At 34.7% G+C, this 23223-nt stretch overlaps 1 protein-coding gene across 1 annotated transcript in view; it reads left to right on the forward strand.

Annotated features, from left to right (window-relative positions):
• The window catches only part of LOC115442804 (calmodulin-binding transcription activator 2), a 176284-nt gene that overhangs the window by 19624 nt on the left and 133437 nt on the right, over positions 1-23223 (forward strand). The window contains exon 2 of the mRNA XM_037438504.1: positions 5162-5253. The gene's annotated coding sequence lies outside the window, so the exon portion shown is untranslated. The remainder of the gene's footprint in view (positions 1-5161; positions 5254-23223) is intronic.

Consider the following 23223-nt stretch of genomic DNA (forward strand, 5'->3'; position numbering starts at 1 on the left):
ATAAGCAGTTTAAAAACGCATGTTGCGAGCTGCTTTATCAAACAACCACCCATCTCTATCATTAGTAATCGACTTTAAAGTTGAATTCAGAATACAAATTAATAAAAATAATTAATCAATAGCGAAGAAGTAATAAAATAAGCCGACAAATTGTAGCGGCTATCGATTACTTTAGAGTCGTGCAATATTTAGTATTATAAAATATATTTGTTTTAATGACGGGTATGAAGTCGACGATTAAATTTATTTTAACTCTTTATCGAACACTGACTTGCAGAAAAAAAATATAGCTAGTTACTGAGTCATTGTGGATGTTCTAAGTGGCAGCGTCATGCAAACAAGTAGATTAGATCATATGGTAGACCGGCTTAGGGCGTGTTTCATTACCATCTCATTAGAGTCATTATGGGTGCGTTGTTTCAGATTTTGATCTATATTGTTGAAAAATCGTAGTTTTGTAAAAGATTATTGGTTTGTTGTTTTGTAATTTGTAATAGACTATGTGATAATTTTTAAAATTAATTACATTTTATATATTTTTTTGTAGAATTTGTGACCGTTACGTAAAATATTGTTAAAATGCGGATATGAATAAGCTCGGCGAAGTATGAGTGCACTAGTTACATCTCTGCCTACACCGATAATAAAAAGCGTGAGGTTAGTTTATGTAATGTTAAATTGCTCGTGCAATTATTGAAGGAACTTTTCGGTTGGGTTAGTTGTAGACACAAACGTACCGCCATAAAAAATAAAATATATACTTTTTTAGAAATTCATATTTCCAATTCTAATTCTCAAATTACTGTACTCTGGCGTTAACTCTATAGGATTTAATTAAAGTCCGAGACGTAAAAAAATACTAAGTGCAAGAAAAAATACGTCTAGTGCATATTACATCAGATTTGCTCGACAAATAAAAATAAAAATAGTCTGCTTTTAGACAGCCTCATCATAAATTCGTAAAGGGCAACGTTTTTGCATTAAATCCAAGCCAATGTCAACACGATGCACCATTCCTAACATAAAGCAAAAAGCGCTCCAAAAACTCAAGATAGCCTTAAAAATGTGTCGTGTTATTCGCTAACCGCCGTGCGGGCCGAAATTAGCGTCCGCTCGGCCGAAAGCTTGGCTTGCGAATTTCCTCCCTCGTGTGCGGGCTGCCTTAAAAACACTTCAACTTAAATACAAGTTCAGCTAAACTCAACCTTATCCCCTTCAGATAAGGTTCATATTAGTTTTACAAATGCTATTGTAAAAATTTCCAGTGGCCATAACGTACGGCGACGGAATTTCAAAAAGCCGCTTCATTGCGTCCAAATGCATCATGAGTTTACCTTTTAATGTTACTTACTGTTGTATAAATAAGGTTCATTGCTGCACATTTCGCGGCAGGTGTAAAGTTGTAATGCAGTTGGCTGATGACTGCCGAAATTGTATGGAATTCTCGACTCGACAGTACACTGCTTATGATTTCGTAAGCTATTGTCCGCGACTGTACTCGGGTCGCTCGAGAAGCTTTTGGGACAAAGCTTGGCTGAAAAGTTTCAGAATTGAATGTAAATTGAAGCGTGTGGGCGGGGCGTGGTACTTACTATTTAAAGCAGAACAGAATCTTGTAACCTTTACCTTGCTTTTATTACGGCATAATATATCGCACTAATAAAATCTATGACTTTTTTGCATTGTTGGGTTAGTAAATATTTTAACTCTGAAAACAGCACGGCTTGTGAGCCTTTATTGCCATGACACAATCACGCTATAGTTATGATGAAATTTAGTCTATAGAAAAATAAATGTGTTTGTATGTTTCCTATGACTTCGAAATAGTTGGAGCGATTTTAGGTTTAATTATACGGGTGCGATAAAGTGAAGTGGAGTGGGGTTCAACAAAATGTCGACTGACGAGAGACGATTACCCCTCGACAGTCGACACAATTATGCCGGCCTGATGGAACGAGATACACGGGCTGATCCCGACGACACTTACATGGGCCACTATGTTTTTCTTTGTACGGTGGTCGCTATCCGGGCGGATATAAAATATATCCTATCACCAGCAAAGTTAATCTTCATATTAATCCAGCGCGTGATCCTGTGGAGTTTTGTGTCGATCGGACCATCTGAAGTAACCTGGCTATAGATTGCGGATTATAAACATTAGACCTGTTGCGTTTTGTATCACGCAGATGTTACAGTTTGCATCATAAAAGTTATTTTATCTCGCTGCAGAAACTATAAAATAACTACACTAGACTTAATGTTGAATTCAGTGTAGTCTAAATTCAAAAGTCCAGTGATGGTAAGCGATACGCCCATAAACAGTAGACAACATACAGAATTTGAACGTGTCTAACGAGAAATAATTGCTTCTCTGAATAGTCGCTAAAATTACGCCGGCCTATCGTATTGGATATAAAGGAAATGAATCAAGAATTAACTATTCATACTATAGAACTCATTTAGATATAATCTCAGTATTTCTAACCTGTCAACGAACCAACACTAACTTATTTAAGAGGTATTTTATAATTAGCTGAAACAATTTCCTCACATACCCTCCTCGGGAGGGAGTGATTGTCCCTCCGTTAGATTTAAGCGTCGGTAAATTCGCGCCGAGCGTCGTGAAATTTACTATCGCTATACATTCCGCACCTCTGTGGCGTAGGGCTGAAATCTTGTCACAGGTATTCAACAATTTTTTTAGGTTATAAAATTTATGTGTTATTTTGGTTTTAGAAGTTTGTTAGTGAAGGGTTTACTAGTATTTTGATGTTAATTAATAATCGAACATTAGTCTCGTTTTAAATATTTTGGCAAAAGTTTAATAGATTTTTTTTCAGAGACTGTTTTTTATGTAAATATTTCTGAGTTTATGAAATGTTTTAGGAATTAATTTACTCTGGATGTGAATTTTCATATCTGAAATACAAAAACTGTCTAATCATTAAAGTTAAGTGACGTCTCTGCATGCGGTTGTAAGCGTTATAAAATGTTTGCTCCTGTTTTTTAGGTTATAATTTTTGTTATTTTGATGTCATTGTTTTAGAAGTTTTTTAGTGAAAGGTTCAGTTTTGATGGAATGCCTACTTTAAAATTTATGTATGAACCTATATATTTAATCTTGTAATATCTAGGTGGTAGTTATGGGGCATACCAGAGATTAACCATTTGACTCAGTACTTAGACTGTGTTTTGACATTGAATTATACTATCGCTTATGGAGTAGACAATTATCTACCTTTTGCATAATAACCTATGGTACAATAGAGTGCGTACATATTGCCATCAGACACGAATTCAATCCCCGAATTTTTAAACCTTAAAGTCTAACCCAGATCCCAGGTTCACAGCTACTAGCCACTAGACCAGCGCGGCAATAACACACTACTTATTGATAATTTATCAACATTTGAAGGCGCAGGCACTACTAGTTCGTGTCATTTGGCAAAGGAATTCAATAAAGCTACGTGCTCGCGTCGTAAAAGATTTAACCAAATGTCCATTAATACCCTTAATGGCGGTCTATTAAACTAACTGGTGCGTTACGGAAGAAAAATGCGAATAGAGTTGACATGTTTTCCTCAATGTGAAGCTGTAGAGGACCTTAGGTATTTCCTCATTAGGTAAATATTTGGTAGAGATTTTATGATTAATAAAGACTAAAATCCTTTGACTGATATTGAATTTATTATTTAATTTCTTCTCTAAAACAGTTTTAAAAGTCTATAAAATATTATGACGTAAATATTTTTTTGGAGTTAAAAATTCTACTATCTCAATCAGTTTCGATGGTGATTTATTTATAAATCGAATGTTGTTTCGTTTTTTTTAATTTGCAAACCGAACAATAAATATAAAAAAAATTAGAGAGATAAGCCAAATTGTACATTAAATAATTCCTATAATTCGTTGTGATAACCCTACGTTCGACTCCCGCGGGAGCGGAATGGGAGCGACGTCAGCTCGGTTATCGGAAATCATTCGCTCGCAGTATCCATACATCGTTTATAACAACTACTTGAATACAAATTGAAGAGGCAGAATAACTGCACGCCTTTGTCATGATTTACAAATTTATGTCTTCTTATTGAAAACTATTATAGAGATATAGGTTCTGGATTTGATTGTTAAACTCTTTCAGCACACTTCTGAGATGTAGGGTTTATGTCCTAGGGCGCTTCCTTGAACCATCAAACTCTGACTTCTCAAAATTAGCTCTATAATACTTTATATGAATATACAAGGGTATTTTAACATTACATTACTAAATAAAACCACAAATTCGTCTTTAATTCTGCTAACATTATGCCAAAAATCATCCATGATTGACAAATACTTATGCCAAATATTTCGGTTTTAATGTTCTGACTTTATGATCATTTTGTTGTTAAGTACTAATGAGGTGTGTGTAAGTATGATGTTGCCGCTTCGACAAATTACATTCGTGTGGTAGTAGTGGCCTTGAGGGAAGTAAAATTAAAATTACTTCTTATTAATTTTGTTCGAAACAAACTTTTTTATTTTATCTCTACGGATGTAATAAATAATGCCAACGATTTGTTTTTAAGAAAACAAGAATATAATATTATCAATGCAATGTCAAAAGGACTCAGTTTATATATAAATAGGATTCTTTTTCCTATTCAGAGATAGGCAGAGGTGTTATACCCTCATCCGCTATTTAAGTTACGTGTGAAGGTCTGTGTCCAAAATTGGGGCAATTTATTACAGGGTTTAAAATGTTGTTAATTATTAAAAACCTGAAAGACTAGAACGTGTGACCGCGGATGCAATTTCCGCACCAAGACCCATGTTTGTGAGATCCGTTAATATTTGTTTCAAGTTCGTTGTGTTGAGAGTTTCTCGTAGATCCCGATATTTTTCTAATTAATTTTCTCCAGATTCTCCAGTCTAGCACTACCGGAAGATCCGATTTTCCTCCTTGAATAGTATTCCTTTCTATTCTACCGGTTACTGTACAAACACAAATAGCTGAATCAAATTTAAAACTTCAAATCCTGTATTTTGCCCCATTTTTCTAAAACAATGTAAACGATTTTTAATTTATTTCGAAAAAATAAGGATACATTACAAGCAATTTGATTATTAATGTATTTTCTTCAACAGAATGCAATAGTATAACGTATTCTTTTTGTTCTAGATGGGGAACCAATCAAATTACCGGAAAATCTGGAGAGCCTGCCGCGCGCCGAGCACTTCGCAGCGCAACGCCACCGATGGAACACCAACGAGGTACGCTTGCTTTGTTTGTTAAATAATGTGTATCGATGACTCGTAATTTGGAAGTTTTATGATCAGAATTATGCAAGATTATTCCTGTTATTTTAGTTGGCAGATCTTTTTAATAGTGTACTATTACGTAACAAATAATATGTAAAAAGCAGTTGGTTTAAAATGAGGCTGAAATTATTTTGGATGTATTTTGGGAGAGAGTATAGTAATAGACTATATTATAAATACACAAATGCATTCATGTGATAAAGAGTTATAATACTTATGATTATGACTTGAGAGCACAATATTGAGTACAATGATACTAAACATGTACTCTAAACGAGGATTCATGTCGCCGCATGTACTAATAATTAACTTAGTTTGTAAATTAAACCTAATGACACGACAATAGGATCTGGTTAACAAGTTAGGTGAAACCAAGTGTATTTTATGAATTATAATTACATAAAACAATTAATATAGCAAAGGAACTCTAGTGCTAGGGACTAAATGTTATACAAAGAGAATAGGTAAGTCAACAACATGTCCAATAGGTGTGATAAACTTCGGAGTCGAAGGTAACCGACTGTCTTTCTTTAAAATCACATGACACTTAATGCCAAATATTGTATCACTTTTATATTTCTGTAGATCAGTGGTGAAAGGTTAAATGTTTCTAAAGGTAATTCAAAGTAAAAAAATGCATTAATTTACATTCTCGCGATCAATTTAACAAAAAACAAAAACGGAAATAAACCTACAAAGAAGGTAGGAATCGGGCTGTATAGACGCTTCGCCATGCTGTAGATTAATATAAAAAAGATTTATAAAAATTCTATGGGACCAATGTGGAGAGATATTCTTTCGAATAAAAAAAGAATTTTTCAAATCGGTTCATAAACGAGCGAGTTCTGAGGTAACATACAAAAAAAAAACATTCACGTCGAATTGATAACCTCCACCTTTTTTTGAAGTCGGTTAAAAATATGCACCAAAATGCATTTCTTATTCAACCTGTTTCACATAAAACATTTATAACCTTATATTGATATTTTATACTAGGAAACGAGAGTGTTTTTGTACCAACGGCCTCGCCCCATGATGAATTCTCTTTGCTTAGCTCAACGTTTACTTACCTCGACACTTAACACGACATCGTTTGTAACGTTAAATATGTGTTTAATTTTGATAATTTCAAGTTTTTGTTCGTATTAAATGTACTTTTCCATCGATTTGTTTGTTTAAGCAAATTAGGTTTCAGATTGAGAATGGTTTGCGCTATATCATAGATGACGTTTGCAATGTTTTAAGTCGACTTTGGTGGTTTTACTAATATTTATTCGAGGTATATTTTGTTTTGTTTCTGGTGGTTTGAGTGTAAATTAGTGAAGCCAGTATTATTATTTGTTTTTTTTTTTTTTATATGGTTATACATTCCAGGCATTATGAATTTTTAAATAGCAACGTTAGTCCTATAATAATGGATCTTATAACTTGCACAACAAAGATTGAATTACAACGACTATTACAACTTGTATATTTACCGAAACAACTTGATGGAATTTTTAAAAGATATCTTTCTCACTAATATGTTTTCCTTTATTAATAAAGGGAACTATATACATTTTGGTTTGGTAACCTTATCAGACCCTACGTTGACATCCTGTGACCTTTAATATTGGGAACACACGCTAAACAAACACGTTTTACATGCGGATAAGAATTAAACTAAAATGAATGAATAATTATCTTTGACCTTGGAGTAACAGAAACATAATAATCACGAGTATATACTCTTATAAAATTTCAGTTTTTGGTCATTAAGTTATAGAGTAGTATAATTGAGGAACTCTAAGAACATCTACTTCTTTATATCACCGCAATGTTTTTTTCTGCCACCAAGCAGCAGTGTGTAGTCACTGTTGTGTTCCGGTTTGAAGGACATTGTAGCCAGTGTAACTACTGGAGATAATTGGAGTTAACATCTCATGTCTCAGGATGGCGAGCGCAGTGGAATACCAAACAATATATTAATTACAAAAAACGTAATAATTTGATAATTAGCAAATAGCGTAAGAATTACAGCTTAGATAGCCTCAAACACGAGATACTAGCCACCTAATACGTCTTTATAAACTCTAGGCACTAAAAATCCAGGTACTAACAGCCTAGGTTTTATCATGACCATTTCGGACATAGTCCCCTACGCGAGGACAATGTATTAGCGTTAATTAATAAGGCGGCCGACGGTCTACCGGCGAATAAATCCCCAAGCTAATTCATGTATAATGCAAACATTAGGCGAACGTCTCATATCTTGGTGTTATTTAGCCTACTTACTGGCGTGGACTAACTACCATATACTTATACATATATTTATTACACACATGTAATACGCTCATACATAATTATTGTGTTAATCATTATGATTATTACTGCTCGCGGCTCTGCGTCAAATACTTTTCCTAGAAATCCTGTGGTGAGATTTTTTAGGTTGAGAGTAGTCACACCTATGACTTTTACTCCCGAAGAGGTAGGCAGAGGTGCAACTGCGCACTTTTTGCCGTGGGTTTTCTGTCCCATGATATGATAGGGGGCGAGATTATTGCCATATCGGGTACGAAGTCCATACTCCGGGCTGATACTGAGTAAAAAAACCCGGTATAACTTTGCCGGACCCAGCGATCCAACTCGGATCCTTAGTGATGCAGTTGTACCGCAAAAAAATAGTCTATTTTAATTAGAAACTTATTTCTATCTATACCTATTCAAATTTGGTCCAAAAATCTAAATAGCAGATTCATTTTTATTCCAACAAACATTAAAATATCGTCAAAGTAAATCATTAGTAAAAATAACATATTTTATTTTATCGATGACAAGACGAGCAAGCAGCTCTCCTGGTAAATGGAGTATCTAAATAGTAGCTCAACTAGCAAACACATTAAATTACAAAGCATGGGACATGTAAGGCTGACTGGTAGAGAATGCATCTGGCATTAAGTCCGCCTTTACATGTTTTGTATTAAGTGCAATAAATAAATAAATAAGGCACTTGTAATTTAACAAAGACATTAAACAGTATAGTTAGCTATAGACCGGACATCAGTTCCAAATTTGTTCCAAAAGTTATTAGCAATTGGTAGTAAGTCGGTCTTCTATTTGAAATGTTCGGATGACTACATAATGAAACATATTTACGAAAAGTATTCTAATATACGTATTAAAAAAGTGCAAATCACGACATGGAAATAACATGAAGTATTTTACATTATGTTTTGCTATTTCACGGTAGATTAGTAACCATCACATATGCGCAAATTTTTTCTATGGTAATTTTTGCAATGTCCACTCTATTCTACTAGAACTTGATGTAATTTCTGAGTTGTATGTATGTACATACATATTACATAAGCATGTTAAAGTTACGGATATTTCATTTTATACATTCTTAATATTTTATAAGTTATGGTGTAACTTTTATTATTTTTATAGCACTAAGAATAACTATTTACATTCTTTTGTGTGTGAAGCGTAAAATTATTAATCCACATGATACATTTTACAGTTTAAAATGAATTATTAGATGAACTGACAGCAATGGCGTGGAATAATAGAAGGCTGTGAAACAACGGCCTTTAAGTTAAAATTTTATGCAGTTTTGACATGTACATGACTCAAATTAATGTCGTTTTTATGTGACAAAAGTAAGTTTATTCTGTAGACCGTACTTAAACTATAAAAAATACGTAAGACTTGCATAGATTTTTATAGAAATGTTTTTGTAGACTTTATTTAATCTTTAGTATAGTGTTAGGATATTTATATTCGCTCGGATAGCGATCAGCGTTTATAAGATTTAAAACCCGCCATAGTGGCCCACGTAAGTGTGTCGCGTTACGGGATTCCCGTGTATATTTGGATTATAACAGGCCGGCATAATTGTGTCGACTGGTGAGGGATAATCCCTTGTCAGGTGACACTTTATCTGGAGCACACTCCGCTTACGAGGTGCAGTAGTGTAATATTGTCATAAAAAAAACTCTCATGTGCCAAACCTGGGCCGGATTAGACAAGGGCCCACAGTGATGTCCGACTTGGAATTCGAATCTAGGACGTATCACATATATACTGTCAATGAAATCATCACGCCTGATATAAATAAGTTGTAGTCCAAATATAGTGTTTTGAAGCATGTGTAAATGTGTACTTTATGCCATTTAACTTAAGAGCGTTTAACACATGTACTGGAGCGATACAGTGCGACAATATTTAACAGTATTCATTGTGTTTTAATAACATATCTGATAACCTTGACATAATTTTTTGAATTGTAATATTAATAGCCATGGTTATACGATTTGAATATAATATTTCGTACAAAATTTTTACTTACATTGATTTTTTTATTTACTTAGGTATTGCATAATAATTTGATTTTTGACATAAGAATAGTGATGTCACTGTATACTATTTTCTCGAAAATTCTTTGCCTTCGATAATTATCATAAATTTTTTGATTGGCAAAGGATTAATTGTAGTTGTTAGAATATATTTCACTATTTATTATTGTCAGTTGAAGTCTAATGGACAATAAAGGTAGCCGGTAAAAGATGTACTGGCGGTATTTTATATTCGCCCGGATATCATACACAAGGTGTTAAAACCCGACATAGTGGTTTACGTAAGTGTGTCGCGCTCGGGGATCAGTCGAGCAGGCCGGCATAATTGTGTCTGGCGAGGGATAATCTTGTCGGACGACAATATCTGAATCTCATCTCCACTCACCACTAGGTTCAAAGGCGTATTTTTTCCGCGCACATAAAAAAAACATAGGGATAATACCAACGTCGCATAAGTAAAAGTCACAACCTTGCTTGATGTTAATTTTAGACAAAACTAACTAGGGACGCATAGAGCTACGAATAACTGACACTATTAAAAAGAAAAAAATTGTAACTTTGTTTTTATCTGTTTCTTTTTTCTTTTTATTGTCTGATTTGTGTTCATTATTATTTATTTATTTATACTTCCAGTTTGCAAACCAAACGGACATCCATGCCATACTTGGGCTTCTCATTGAAAACCAGCGTTGTATTGCAGTAGCATTAAGTTTAATGAGTAGCCCATTGTTGGTACATTAGTTTAATTGTATGTATAAAAAATACGTTATTACTTATAAATAAAATAAAATCTTTTATTTATCACGTAGGCGAACATAGTAACACTTATGGTAACTCAAGGTACATGAGAATATTTAATTATTACTCAAATTAACTCGCTTATATAATTGCCTTTTGTGACAATAATAAAACTCTTTCTTTTCTATCTAACTATTACTGTCGAAAGATTGGACATTAGGGCAGGTCAACCACCAGTTTATGACGTCATGAATGAATGAGATCTGTTTAACGTTGAGTGTTACCGCACCACTAGATTACCTAGGCTAATGAAACGCGCGCTGTAAATTAGACCGCGGGTGTGTTGCCATTCTTTATTAATTCGGGGATTTGAAATACTAGATTTAGACAATATCATTTAGAATTCATAAGAATGTGTAAAATCTGCAGAGATTTTACACATTCTTATGAATTCTATTAATAGACCAAGCTAATCACAAGATTAGCTTGATCTATTAATTGAAAAAATCTATGGAATTATATCGTTAATAATAATGTCATCCCTGTAATATGTATATACTGTCCCACTGCGGAGCACGGGTTTCGTCTACTAATGAAAGGGGCAAAAGTGTAACCCTTAGCCCACCAATCCAGCCTAATACTGATTTGCAGACTTCACATACTTTCGGAATATTTATAGATAACTTTTCAGGTTTGCTGGTTTTCTCACCATGCAATATAATAGCATTATAGATATCATCATTCCATCACACCCAGAATGTTCTCAAAGAACGGGAGATTCCGTCAAATTTTAGGCCTGGCAACACTAGCAGTGAACCAGCGTGTTATTATGTTAATGAGAACATGAACACGAGCGTCCTGTATTTACGACTACTGACTTCAGCTTCCAGTGTGCGAATTAGCGCTAAATAACTTGTGTGGTTCTGTAGGTGATTTACACCGTGTTTAGCTTCGATTTGGTGCATTTAAGAGTTATGTAGGATTCTTGTGTGTTTGTACGATTTGTCTGTTTATAAAAAGGGAGTAACTTCTACAGCTAACCTGGAAGGGTCACCAAGTAAAGAATGAATTCATGAGACGAGCTGATAGGATAGAGGTTCGTGTTAAACTCTTCATTGATGAATTGTATTATAGCTTACAGTTGTTTATATAGCACAGTAATGTTTTACTGAATCCAAATTATACTGTGGGATTTTTACCTGCATCTATCTGAGTCTCCCAGTTTGCTATGGAGGGAAGTGGACAATTAGTATTTCCAACCTCTTCCTATCTTTCTATTTGTCTGATTTCGTTGTGGGACAAAGATTGATTAGTGTTCCATAAGACTCGCAAGCTTCACCGCTATGTCATATAATGCGTGTCATTGCTGGTCCAGGCTTACAGGAGTTATAGTGGAGGGTGTGAAGGCGGGAAGCCTTTGCAGTTATCCCACTCTAATGTTCAGTTGAGGCAATTCTATCTTTCACGTATATTACTACAGTTTTGAATTAGTATTTATAACCGGTCACTTACCTAACCTGAATCTTCTCCAGGTGATCCAATCTTCAATCATTGCCAGATCTGAGAACCCAGAACCTCTGGGACCACAGCTTATAACCACTAAACAATACCCTGTCGTATCCCTTTACCACGTTCTGTTATACAAAGATTCAATACGTCTATAAACTGCGTAACACGAAGTCGAATACGCAGCGATCATCACGCGACGTTGTAATCACTTCTTTTATGGGTTTTATTGGTTCCCATGAGTTTCGAATTTGTGTAGTTTTGTCAGGAATGTGTTTATTATGTTGGCATTATGGAGTTCGCATGTATGTATTATAAGCGATGGTTATTTTTGGTTTTAAATATTGAGGGGTGTGTAGGTTATTGTTTTTATACGTGCTCAGGAAACTGCCCAATATATCTGATTGTAAGTAGAGTAGGGTCCAATAGAATCTCGAGTAACGAGAGGTGATTACCCCTCGGCAGTCGACACAATTATGCCGTCCTAATGGAACCGGATATACACAGGCTGATCCCGGAACACGACACACTAACGTGGGCCACTATGGCGGGTTTTAACACCTTGTTTGTGGTGGTCGCTAACCGGGCGGATATATAATATATCCTACCACTTTGAATGAATTTCATACATAAATTTATTATGATATCAAACAATCAGTGGCGTGACTATTTTCAAAAGTAATTGCATGTCTTTCTATTATTACATATTATCGAAGCTGTAAAAAAACATGAATGTTATATATATTTTTATATGTTTAGTAACAAAAGTAAATCTATCCTATATACAACGCTGAAGAGTTTGTTTGATTACGTTAATTTTTATTAATATCATCATTTCACAAATAGGAAGCTGCATTATTCCTGAGTGCTATAGGCTCCTTTTTATCTCGGAAAAATATAAAGGAACTTTTATCCCGGAAAACTTAACACGCGGGCGGAACTGGGAGCAAAAGCTAGTATGATATGATACTATGCAATTGTCGTTTTACAAAACTAGTTTGAATGAAACTTCCCTGCAGTCAACTACGTGTAATTCCTTCATTCCTTTTACTTAACTCCACAACAAAAGGTAATATAACCTACAAGATTCCAGAAAACTATGTAATAAAAGAAATTCTTCCCAAGAAATAGACACTTAATTATATCTCCGTCAGATGTGGCCATTTCGTATGGGAAAAATGATTTTCTTGTAATAAGGAAAATAAAGAATACACATGTACGGTTCATTAACGTTGGGATTGAACTATGAACAAGGTTAAACAAAATGTTTTGTTCTTTTTGGGAAGTACCTTGGGGCATTGAGAATACTTTGACTTGTGTGATATAACTCTGTGTTTTAGCATTGTTTTTTGCCTTTGTGATGTGATTAGACTGGAATAAAATCCACTGTACTGTTGCGAGGGACTTTCCGGGTCGATGAAATCTTTCGATAAATTTTGATTCTCGTGATGTAAAAAGTTTGATTGAGTTCCATGTAAAGTTCCATGAATTTATATTATAATATTCCGCATTTTGTCACCAATAATTTAATAATAATTTAAAGTATTGGTCGAGAAACACTTGACGGTTAGTTTTATAACATATTTTGTGATTAATTTATTTCCTGCATTATTTTGTTCTTACATTTAAACTCTAAATTATTCCAAGACTACAGTAAATAATTTAAAAACGTTGGAATATTTTCACCAAATCAAATTAGAAATCAATGATTACTCTGAATTTTTAGGGGAAAATCAAGTTTCAAGGTTGAGGAGAGTAAATGTCCTCGGTAAATATTTTTATTAAATGACCTTCATTAAGACCTTGAATGATTTTTCAATACAAATTGTACTGGGATATCATTTTATTCTCAACATATTTTCTAACCAAGCGACAGGGTAAATATGGAAAATGGCGGTCTTGATTAATGCGAGGCTCTTAGTGGTTGATCTTTGACATTTTTATGTTGGCATTTTTATGCAATTGGCGTAGGAAACTAGTTTTTCCTTTGTACTCCTTGCTAGCGCCAGGACCTGTCCGTTTACTATTCGTTACCGCATAAGGCTTTGGGTGGACATAGTATTTGCCACTAAATTAATGAAATTAATGAACGATTTTACTCAATATTTCTGGGTAAAATTACCCTGAGATATTCTTTACTTTGATAAGTTAAATTTGAGGTTAATTATAGCGATTGTTTCTTTATGTCTTTATAATTAGGGTCTGTTTCTTCATAGAAAATACTATTCGTCACATTACTGTATAAGCCGAATAAATACAAAAGTCACACTCCAATCTATACTGCCAAATAAATAAGTACTATCTAAATTAGCTGTTTAATACGATAAATGTCAAATAAAATTATTTGAAACTTGTGAAATAGTTCCTTCGTCTATTATAGTAACTTTACCGTCCATAAGAATAATATACCAAAATAATATAAATAACGTTATAATGTAACAGTTACGCAACAACACGCTATTCCCATAACGTTATTGGATAACGCTTGACGTATAGCGTGCTATGTATCAATTAATCGTTATTCGGCGCGCGCCAAAACAAATCCTACATGTTTGGGTATTAATGGCGGCTGTCACACGGCCGATCTCGGCGGATTGATGTGAAGCTGTCATCGGTGGGTTGGCGGATTCTATCGTGAGTGAAATATTTTTATTAAAAACATTCCGGAACGTGTAAATCTGGTTTAGTTTAAAATTATGTATTACGAGCTTTTATTTTATTTAGCAAGCCATCAGTATAAATTACAGTAATGTTTTCTTACAAACTCACAAATAAAAAGGTACAATGTAATCATACAAACCAAAGGCATGCATGACACTTATAAATAATATTATTACAATATAATTGCTACATTTAAACGAGGGTCGGATACAGCATAAAAATCATCAATCAGCTAAAAGCACAAAAATCTATCATAGTATTTAGTATAAGATTAAATTTCGTTCTTTGAAATTAAGTAAGGAGGAACCAATTGTATGGTAAAAGATGGCTGCAAAGTTGTCAGTTGTTATTTGTGGCATCGCCCATTTAAGCCTTTCCCGCTCAAAAGTAGAAACAATTTACGATGCCAGCGTCATCTATTAAAAGTTGATTAAAATAATCCATTTGTTAATTTGTAAACAAATTACCAGTATAAGAGTAGTCTGTGTGCTAATCCAGGACATGGTTATGCGTACGTGAAACTAGGCACAGTTGAGCGCCACATGCTACGATATTGACGCGCCTCTTTCCCTTCTTCCACATTCATTAATCTCTTCACAAATTTTTTATTAATTATTTCATGCAGTGACCAAGCTCGCTTGATAGTCAGCGATAGTTCATAAATAGTAGCAATATTACTCGAAGTTTGCTAGTTAGTGTAGCGGTGCTCAAGTACGTGGCTCAGTAGTGCGCTAAACGATTATAGATAGTAGCCATAAAGCCTAATTATATTGGAGACAACCATGGGCGCCGAAAAGGGGGTGCAAGTAGGTGCACATGCACCCCCCTGCCTAGAAATAAATCCTAAAAATATGTCTCTGAATAAATCTGCAACAATGGGAACTATGGAATAGAAAGGTTTTTTTATGATAAAAATTTCAAAAACCCGCATGATTTGAATGCTATTATGTAGCGTGGTGCGAAGGTGCAGATTCACCTCCCTACAACTGACCTTGGCGCCTGACATGGATACAACATATATAAAAGTGAAATTTGATAACAGTGCTTGCATCATATTTATTAATGGGAGATATGCAGGTCATTTTGATGTTGCGTTAATACTTGTCTTTTTGAAAACGATAATAGCACAAGTTATACTAACCGGAGATGTAACATAACAAGTGTAAGTTACAAACAAAATAAGTATTAATAAAGTCATTTTAATTTTACATGCCCTAAGGGTACTGCTACACGAAGAAAATTTGTCGGAGCGGCAACGTTATAGTTTAGGTCATATATACACTCACATACGCCATATTTGCACTAAAGTACTAAATTATAGAAAAACACGAAAACAAAACCAACATTAGGTGATTTTTTTTTGCCAAATGATAGCAGAAGTCAAGACGAATATGTGGTTTTATTTAGCAACGCAATATAAAAATAACCCTGTAGGCGAAGCCTGACAAATTCCCGCATCCTGGACATTTATCAGCTAGTCCAAAGTATGCTTTAGATAAAAATCTGCGGACTACAATATACCTTCTCCTATTTATACTTTCTATGCTAATACAATATTTTAGAATAAATGTTTCCAAGATTCGGTACATTTTCAATCTGAATACATTCAAGATGTATATGTATATACAATCGATACTCGGGTTTGCTTAACACAGATTGCTCTCAGCAATATTCTTGTGTTTTCCTTATTCATTACATTTGCCATTCCGTTTCGTACTAAGTAATGAAATTTAATTTATGAAATAATAACAATATAACACGTTTTCCGCATTTTAAACTTCGGTTTATTTATGCGAGTTAATGAATTGATAGATTTGTTTATTTGTAAAAAAAAATGTATATGTAAGCTCACTTTTATATTCTAATGGGACAGGTAGAGATACCCAGCGTGGTACTTCTTAGACTAAGGCCTAATCGCTCTCAGTAGTAGAGGAGGCCCGTGCCCAGCAGTGGGACATTATATTATAATACAGGGCTGATATTAAAGTGAGAGCCACTTTTGCGTTTTAAGGTCTTTATGATTTCCTCATGCAGTGGTTTAGTTTTTCTGTGTATCGAAGACTATTTTACAATTTTATATCATGTACGGAGTTAGAGATTTTCTCTAGAGGGGGCAGCACTAGTGGGAAAAAACCTGGTCAAATTTCAATGAAACGCTCGTACGCGAGGCCTTTTTGACTGCGAGGTTTTTTCTAGGCTGGGCAAAGACATTTCAAGGGTATACGCGGCCCACTCTGCCCCCCCTGCTCTCACTAGTTGTCTTCATATACACAATTATTATCATTAAAGTTCTTTCTACGTAGCATACCTCGCGGAGCGGCGAGCATAACAAATAATTCATAACAGAGTTCCATACAGTAATGAGTGTTTAGCTCATTATTAGGCGCTCATTACTCACGTGATCCTCGCTGGTGTTTAACGAAGCTCTTCGCTATTGTAAGCTGGTGACCTATAAACGTGCAGAACAACAGTAACATTGTGACAGCTTGTATCTAACATTTTGTAAAGATATACCTGTAGTTTTTTTTATGCGGCAAAGTGACCCCACTGATAGTAAGTGGAGTGGGGTCCAATGGAATGTCGACTGTCGAAAGATGATTAACCTTCGATAGTCGATACAATTATGCCGGCCCGTTGGAATCGGATATACGCAGGCTGATCCCGGAACGCGACATACTTACGTGGGCCACTATGGCGGGTTTTAACACCTTGTGTGTGGTGGTCGCTATCCGGGCGGATATAAAATGTATCCTACCATCAGCGTACCTGAAGTGGTGTCTAGAATTTTTTTTTCGTTGTTGTTAAAAAAAATTGAGGGTAAAAAAAAGACTACCTTTTATAATTGTGGAGCATCGGAGTAGAATAGCTGTCACTTTCTTACTTCTTACTAAGATTATAAATGCGAAAGTTTGTGAAATTATTTGTATTTTGTGACTCATCCTATATCGTTAGTATAAATAAAATTTAAACTATAAATATTATTATTATACTAATTCAAAAACTATTGTTAGAAAAGAAAACATCAGTTTTATTTGAAATTACTTTTTTTAATTTTGTATTATTCTCGTCGTTTTTAAAAGGAGGAGGTATGCAGCCATACAGCCTAGTCCGCCGTTTCTTAACCACGTCCAAAAACTTTATTAAAATTCAAAGAGCGAAGCCATGTCTGTAATTTTTTAAATTACTTAAAAAATATTTGTCAATCGGTCATTTCACTTCCTGGCATCTAGTCTTTTAAGCCATTCAATTGCACACATGGAACATCTAGTAATGGTCTCCGGACGTCTCCAATTTATTTGTACCTTATGTCTGAGGTCGATTCTCAGTTCAACGCTCTTGACTGATTTAAAACTTTATTGCATAAGTTTTGATTGTGAATGAAGTTTTATTATATTTTTCCGTCTGTGTGAGTGTAAGTTGACCACTTAAGTTGAACTCAGTGTTTAAGGAGAATATTTTGCTGCTATATCTACACTTAATCAAATGAATTTTATAACCTGACCAGGAAAATATAATATCTGCTCTAGGGTCGTCACTACTGCTTTTCCGTTTAAAAATTAAAGTTGTCAGTATAGGCAATTAGTATATCTGTATTTTAACAGAATATGGCAAGGTTTACTTTTCTGTTTAGGTTATACATATTTAATTTAATGAAAAAAGAACAAAACAAATGAATGACGATATGTGTTTTTTTATATGCTATCAAGTGACTGTCATAAGATATCGAGTTATTAAGAACACTCAGGACATAAAGTATATGTGATTGAATTGGATGCATCACTACGAAACACTAGATGTGAACTATCACAAATTGTACAGAAACCACTTTTCTCCAAACTGCGATACAACATTGCAAAAATAGTGGCCCACGTAAGTGTGTCGCGGTCCGGGATCAGCCTGTGCATATATGGTTAAAAATGCCGGCATAATTGTGTCGACTGCCGCGGGGTAATCATCTCTCGTCAGTCGACATTCTATTGGACTCCACCTACCATAAAAAACAACTATCAGGTACAGTGAGGTCATTTTGTCTAGACCGTATAAAAATAGGTGAAATTCTTGTATTTATTCAAACCATTTGTGCCGAGATAGAAAGTAGAATAACCAAAAGTTATTTTAACAGAAAATTAATAATAATAATATAATAATAATATCAGCCCTGTATTATATACTTGCCCACTGCTGAGCACGGGCCTCCTCTACTACTGAGAGGGAATAGGCCTTAGTCCACCACGTTGGCTTAGTGCGGATTGGTAGACTTCACACACCTTCGGAATTCCTATAGAGAACTTCTCAGATGTGCAGGTTTCCCCACGATGTTTTCCTTCACCGTTAAAGCGAACGATAAATTCACAAAGAATACATACATGATTTTTTAGAAAAGTCAGAGGTGTGTGCCCTTTGGATTTGAACCTCCGCACATTCTTCTTGGCAGTCCGTTCCACACCCAACTAGGCTATCGCCGCTTATAATAATTCAAAATTAATTTTCGCAGCTGTTACAGAACTAATTGTCCGTGTTAACTAACTGCCCTTTGAAATCTGTGACACTAGGATTACACTGACAGAACAAGATTTTCAAATAGGTACGCAGCAGTCCCAACATAACATTGGCATAATGTACAATTGCCTTAATAAAAAAAGGTACTTTGAGCTTGAATGTGGGCAGTATAAATAGTTTTTTGTCGGTTCCTGTATCGGAAGAGGGGCTTTATTAAAAAAATATTTTGAAATCATCAAAAGTTAGAAGGCACGGGTAAAAGTGAACGTACGGAGCGACATAGTCGTGAAATAACGACCAGGCGCCTTAAATAAAGATAAAAAAAAAGGTTCGCAGGGTAGTTTATATGTATGATAATTATTATTATGTAATTACCAATGATTACTACTTATGTTAAGAACACACTCACGCCTTTTATACCCGGAGGGGTAACAGAGGTGCAAATGGTGCACTCACTTTCTATCGTGTGCATTACTATGATGGGAGGCGAGCCTATCGCCATATCGAGCACAAATTCTAGACTTTGGGCTGATACTGAGTAGAAAACCAATATTACTTTGCTCGATGGAAACCACAACGCAAGCAGTATTGGAGGCAATAATTGAAGTTATTCATGTTAGGTAGTGATTAAATACGTGTTATATTTTATTTGGAACATAAATTAATAAATATTTTATAAATATATGCTATTTGTTTAACCATCTACTAATATAAACTAAGTTTAAAAAATCTATAATTAATTTTATATGTTTGGAATATTTTTATATTTTAACACGAATTTCAACCTTTTTTGGAGATTTGATAATAAGCTGAAATAGGGTCCAATCCTTACCAATGCCTTCATTTCTCGATCTGCTGTGGCAAATACAAGTTACAAAAAACTGAATAAGATCTGTAAAAGTTTACCTCAGATCTCGAAACTATGTAATTGTCGTCTCTATATAATTTTATCGGTATTCCATTTAATTCGTTCCCGAGTTCAAAAAGTACGACCTTCTCAATTTTAATGTTTCTATTTTTGTAACAGTAAATAGCCAACGCATGATGGCCGAAATCACGTGACAATGCGGTGGTTTAACGGTCGACATCTAACCGAGCGCACCGCACATTCGTAACAATAAAATATTGTGAACAACATCGTTAGGTTAAATTACTGTTTGCACTGTTGTCTGCGGGCGGTTTTATTTGGAGGTTGGTTGAGAGTATTTAGATTGGTGTTTATTATTTTATTTTACACAAAATAGGTTACAATAATAATACATACTTAATGCTACAAATGAGTTTTTTTAACATAATTACTACCCAAAACTTTGTTTTACAATAAACTTATACAATTCCGAGTGGTAAAACTAAGTACTAATGATGAAGAAAAAAAAATTGACAATTATATATTTTCGGTGACGGTTGGCTACTTATGTTTTTATATTGTTGAATGAATACCAATAAACATATAATTTCGTATGTAAAAATATTTTAATTGACACATTTAGGGCTGATTGTAATCAGATAACATTTAATGATGAATTAATTTATAATCCGGTAAATTATAAAAAGAGGTTGAACAATTTTATTTATACAACTGTCTTTTTAATTTGTTCGTATTGTACTATAGCATATGAATCAGCTTATCCGATATTAAAAGAATTCCAACCTTAAAAAACTAGAAGGAAACCAAGGTAAGAAGTATTTATGTGTCAATTTAGCAAGCAGCTATATTGAGTACATGCACATAGAGCTCTTAGAAGTTAATAATATTATGTTTTAAATAAAATTTGTCTTAAATACAACACTGACATAGTCTCAAGTCACTCAAAATTGCTTAAATAAAAAAAAAAGATGTTCCAGTAACCCGAGGTATTCACCTAAACTCCCTTGTAAATAGTAATAACACAAAACAACGACTATTATACCGTCCACTCTACGAAAACATTTAAAAACGTAACAATATGAAAACGGAACGACAAATTGTATTTCTCCATATTTCCAGCGAGTGTCCAACGTAACTCGGCTAATATTGAGCCGACCTTTCGCTGGGAGTCGGCGACGCTCTGGGGGGGAAATAAACCATTGTTATTGGGGTTCCGTGGCGGTTGGACCATTTGCAAAGTCGGAATGGTAACGAAAGTAATTTGGTACGAAAATTCTGATTTTTTTATGACTATGGTGTAATATATTGTGAGGAAAGGACTACTTTGATCATCATCTTCAGCCATTGGTAGTCTACTGCTGAATAAAGGTCTCCCTTAAAAATTCTAATCATTATTATTATTTTATTGTATTACAGTTTATTATACTCCAGAGACATAAATCATGGAACAAGAATACAGAAAAAAGTACAAATGGCGTTTTTATCGCACGAGGCAATTTCTTACAAAAAACTATGGGAATCATCATCATCATTCTAACGGAGGAGATGTGATATTGTAGATCTTAAAGAAAAATAGTGGGGGTTAGGGACAGTACGGTGTTTGTCGTCCAATAATCTCACTCGTCATTATAAATACATGTTCACAACCTTGTATAACCATGATTATAAAACTTTGTAAACTATTCATAGAAGCATTAGTAAGACTTTCAAAAATAGTATGAAATATGTGTGAATAGTATCGCCATTCTACGGAACCCCACACTCATCCCAAGATTCGTGCAAGTCTCAATTTTTCTGACTTTTTTCATTCATGGCTCATTAGACACGATGCTTTCGATGCTCGAGAGCTTTCCGTCAAAAGGCATCGTTTGTCGCGCCAAAACAGGCTTTATTGTGAGAACGGTACGGTTGATAATATATACCTACGATATAGTACAGTCGATAGCAAAAATTGGGACACATTTTCATCCGGCATATAGAGCGTAATGTTTTTATTTTTTGGTACAGTTACGTACGAAAATATTCCGCTTTCACTTCGTGGGTTGATGAATAAATGAAGGTAACATTTACATTCGAATGTTTTTGTAATAAATCGTGGTAATAAATACTTGTTGTTGCACGTGGGTTCGTTTACGTGGAACGGTGTTCAGGGACTTACACTTTACAGGCGCTTCTCTTGCGTTGGCTCTATACTTAGGTTGCTGGTTGTTTTGCATATTTATTTACTTCTAGCTAGAGAATACTTTTTATGATATAAACCTTCTTTATTCGGACTTTAATGGTGGCAACTTAGGCACGTGTTTATATCTGATAGTATAACAAAACTTCTACTAATACTAGAAGTAATATTACTCTCAGATCTTTTCATAGAAAAAAACATTATCGATTAATAAAAAGTCGGTATAAATACAACCCAACCATGCGAGTTAAAGAGGTTTAGTGTCAAAAAAGCCGCCATTCTAACACGGCTTAACATTGACTGCCGTTTGGCAACTCACGAGAACACGTCAGAGGCATTGAGCGGCTAATTTGGCGTGTTATCGAGGTCACGGATCCAGTATGAATGGGCCAACTAGACCGGGGTAACCACTGTCTTATAAAAACAATAACTTATAGCTTTTTTCGGTTCACGTGGTCGTTCTGGTTTATGAGTGGGATATGACAGGTCACTTTTGGCAGATCTGTCTGGAATTTTTTTAGGGGAGACCTATGATCAGCAGTGGACGTCATGTGATATGGGTGGCACAATTTGTTTAGATATTCTTCTAGTTCAATTACCGGATATTATATCTGATAAAAAGTGTCTATTACACCAAGCTCGTAAACGATATATGATTGTTAATTGACGAATTACTAAAATGTTTCAAGGAGAGTAGTATAGTGGCGCCATCTAATTCTTAGCTGAGAGCAGTTTTTGGGCAGTAATAGTGTCCGAGACAGTTCCACGCAACTATCTTAGTGCAACAAAGTACCCTGGGCCGTCCCGCAGCCACCGCGGGTTTTAGTTGGTATTCCGGTGTAGCGTGTACAATGTACCATAGGGTTAGGGACTCGGTTCAATGCTCGCTCAGATGATGTTATACTCCAGAGTGTCGACATTTAGCAGTAAAACTGGTGAAACCAATATAACCGTTCCAATTCCTCAGTGGTGGTAGCAGTAAGGGTGTTTTTTATCCGAGAAAAAAAGTAGTACAGTGTATCTACAGGCAATCAACTTATCGTTAAATGTAATAAAATATTCATATAATAAATATTACCAAGCCACCATACAAATTAAGTCGTTGGAGAAAATATGTCGAAAGCAGAAACTTT

Source organism: Manduca sexta, chromosome 14, assembly GCF_014839805.1.
Source record: "Manduca sexta isolate Smith_Timp_Sample1 chromosome 14, JHU_Msex_v1.0, whole genome shotgun sequence".
In the NCBI taxonomy this organism is placed as follows: domain Eukaryota; kingdom Metazoa; phylum Arthropoda; class Insecta; order Lepidoptera; family Sphingidae; genus Manduca; species Manduca sexta.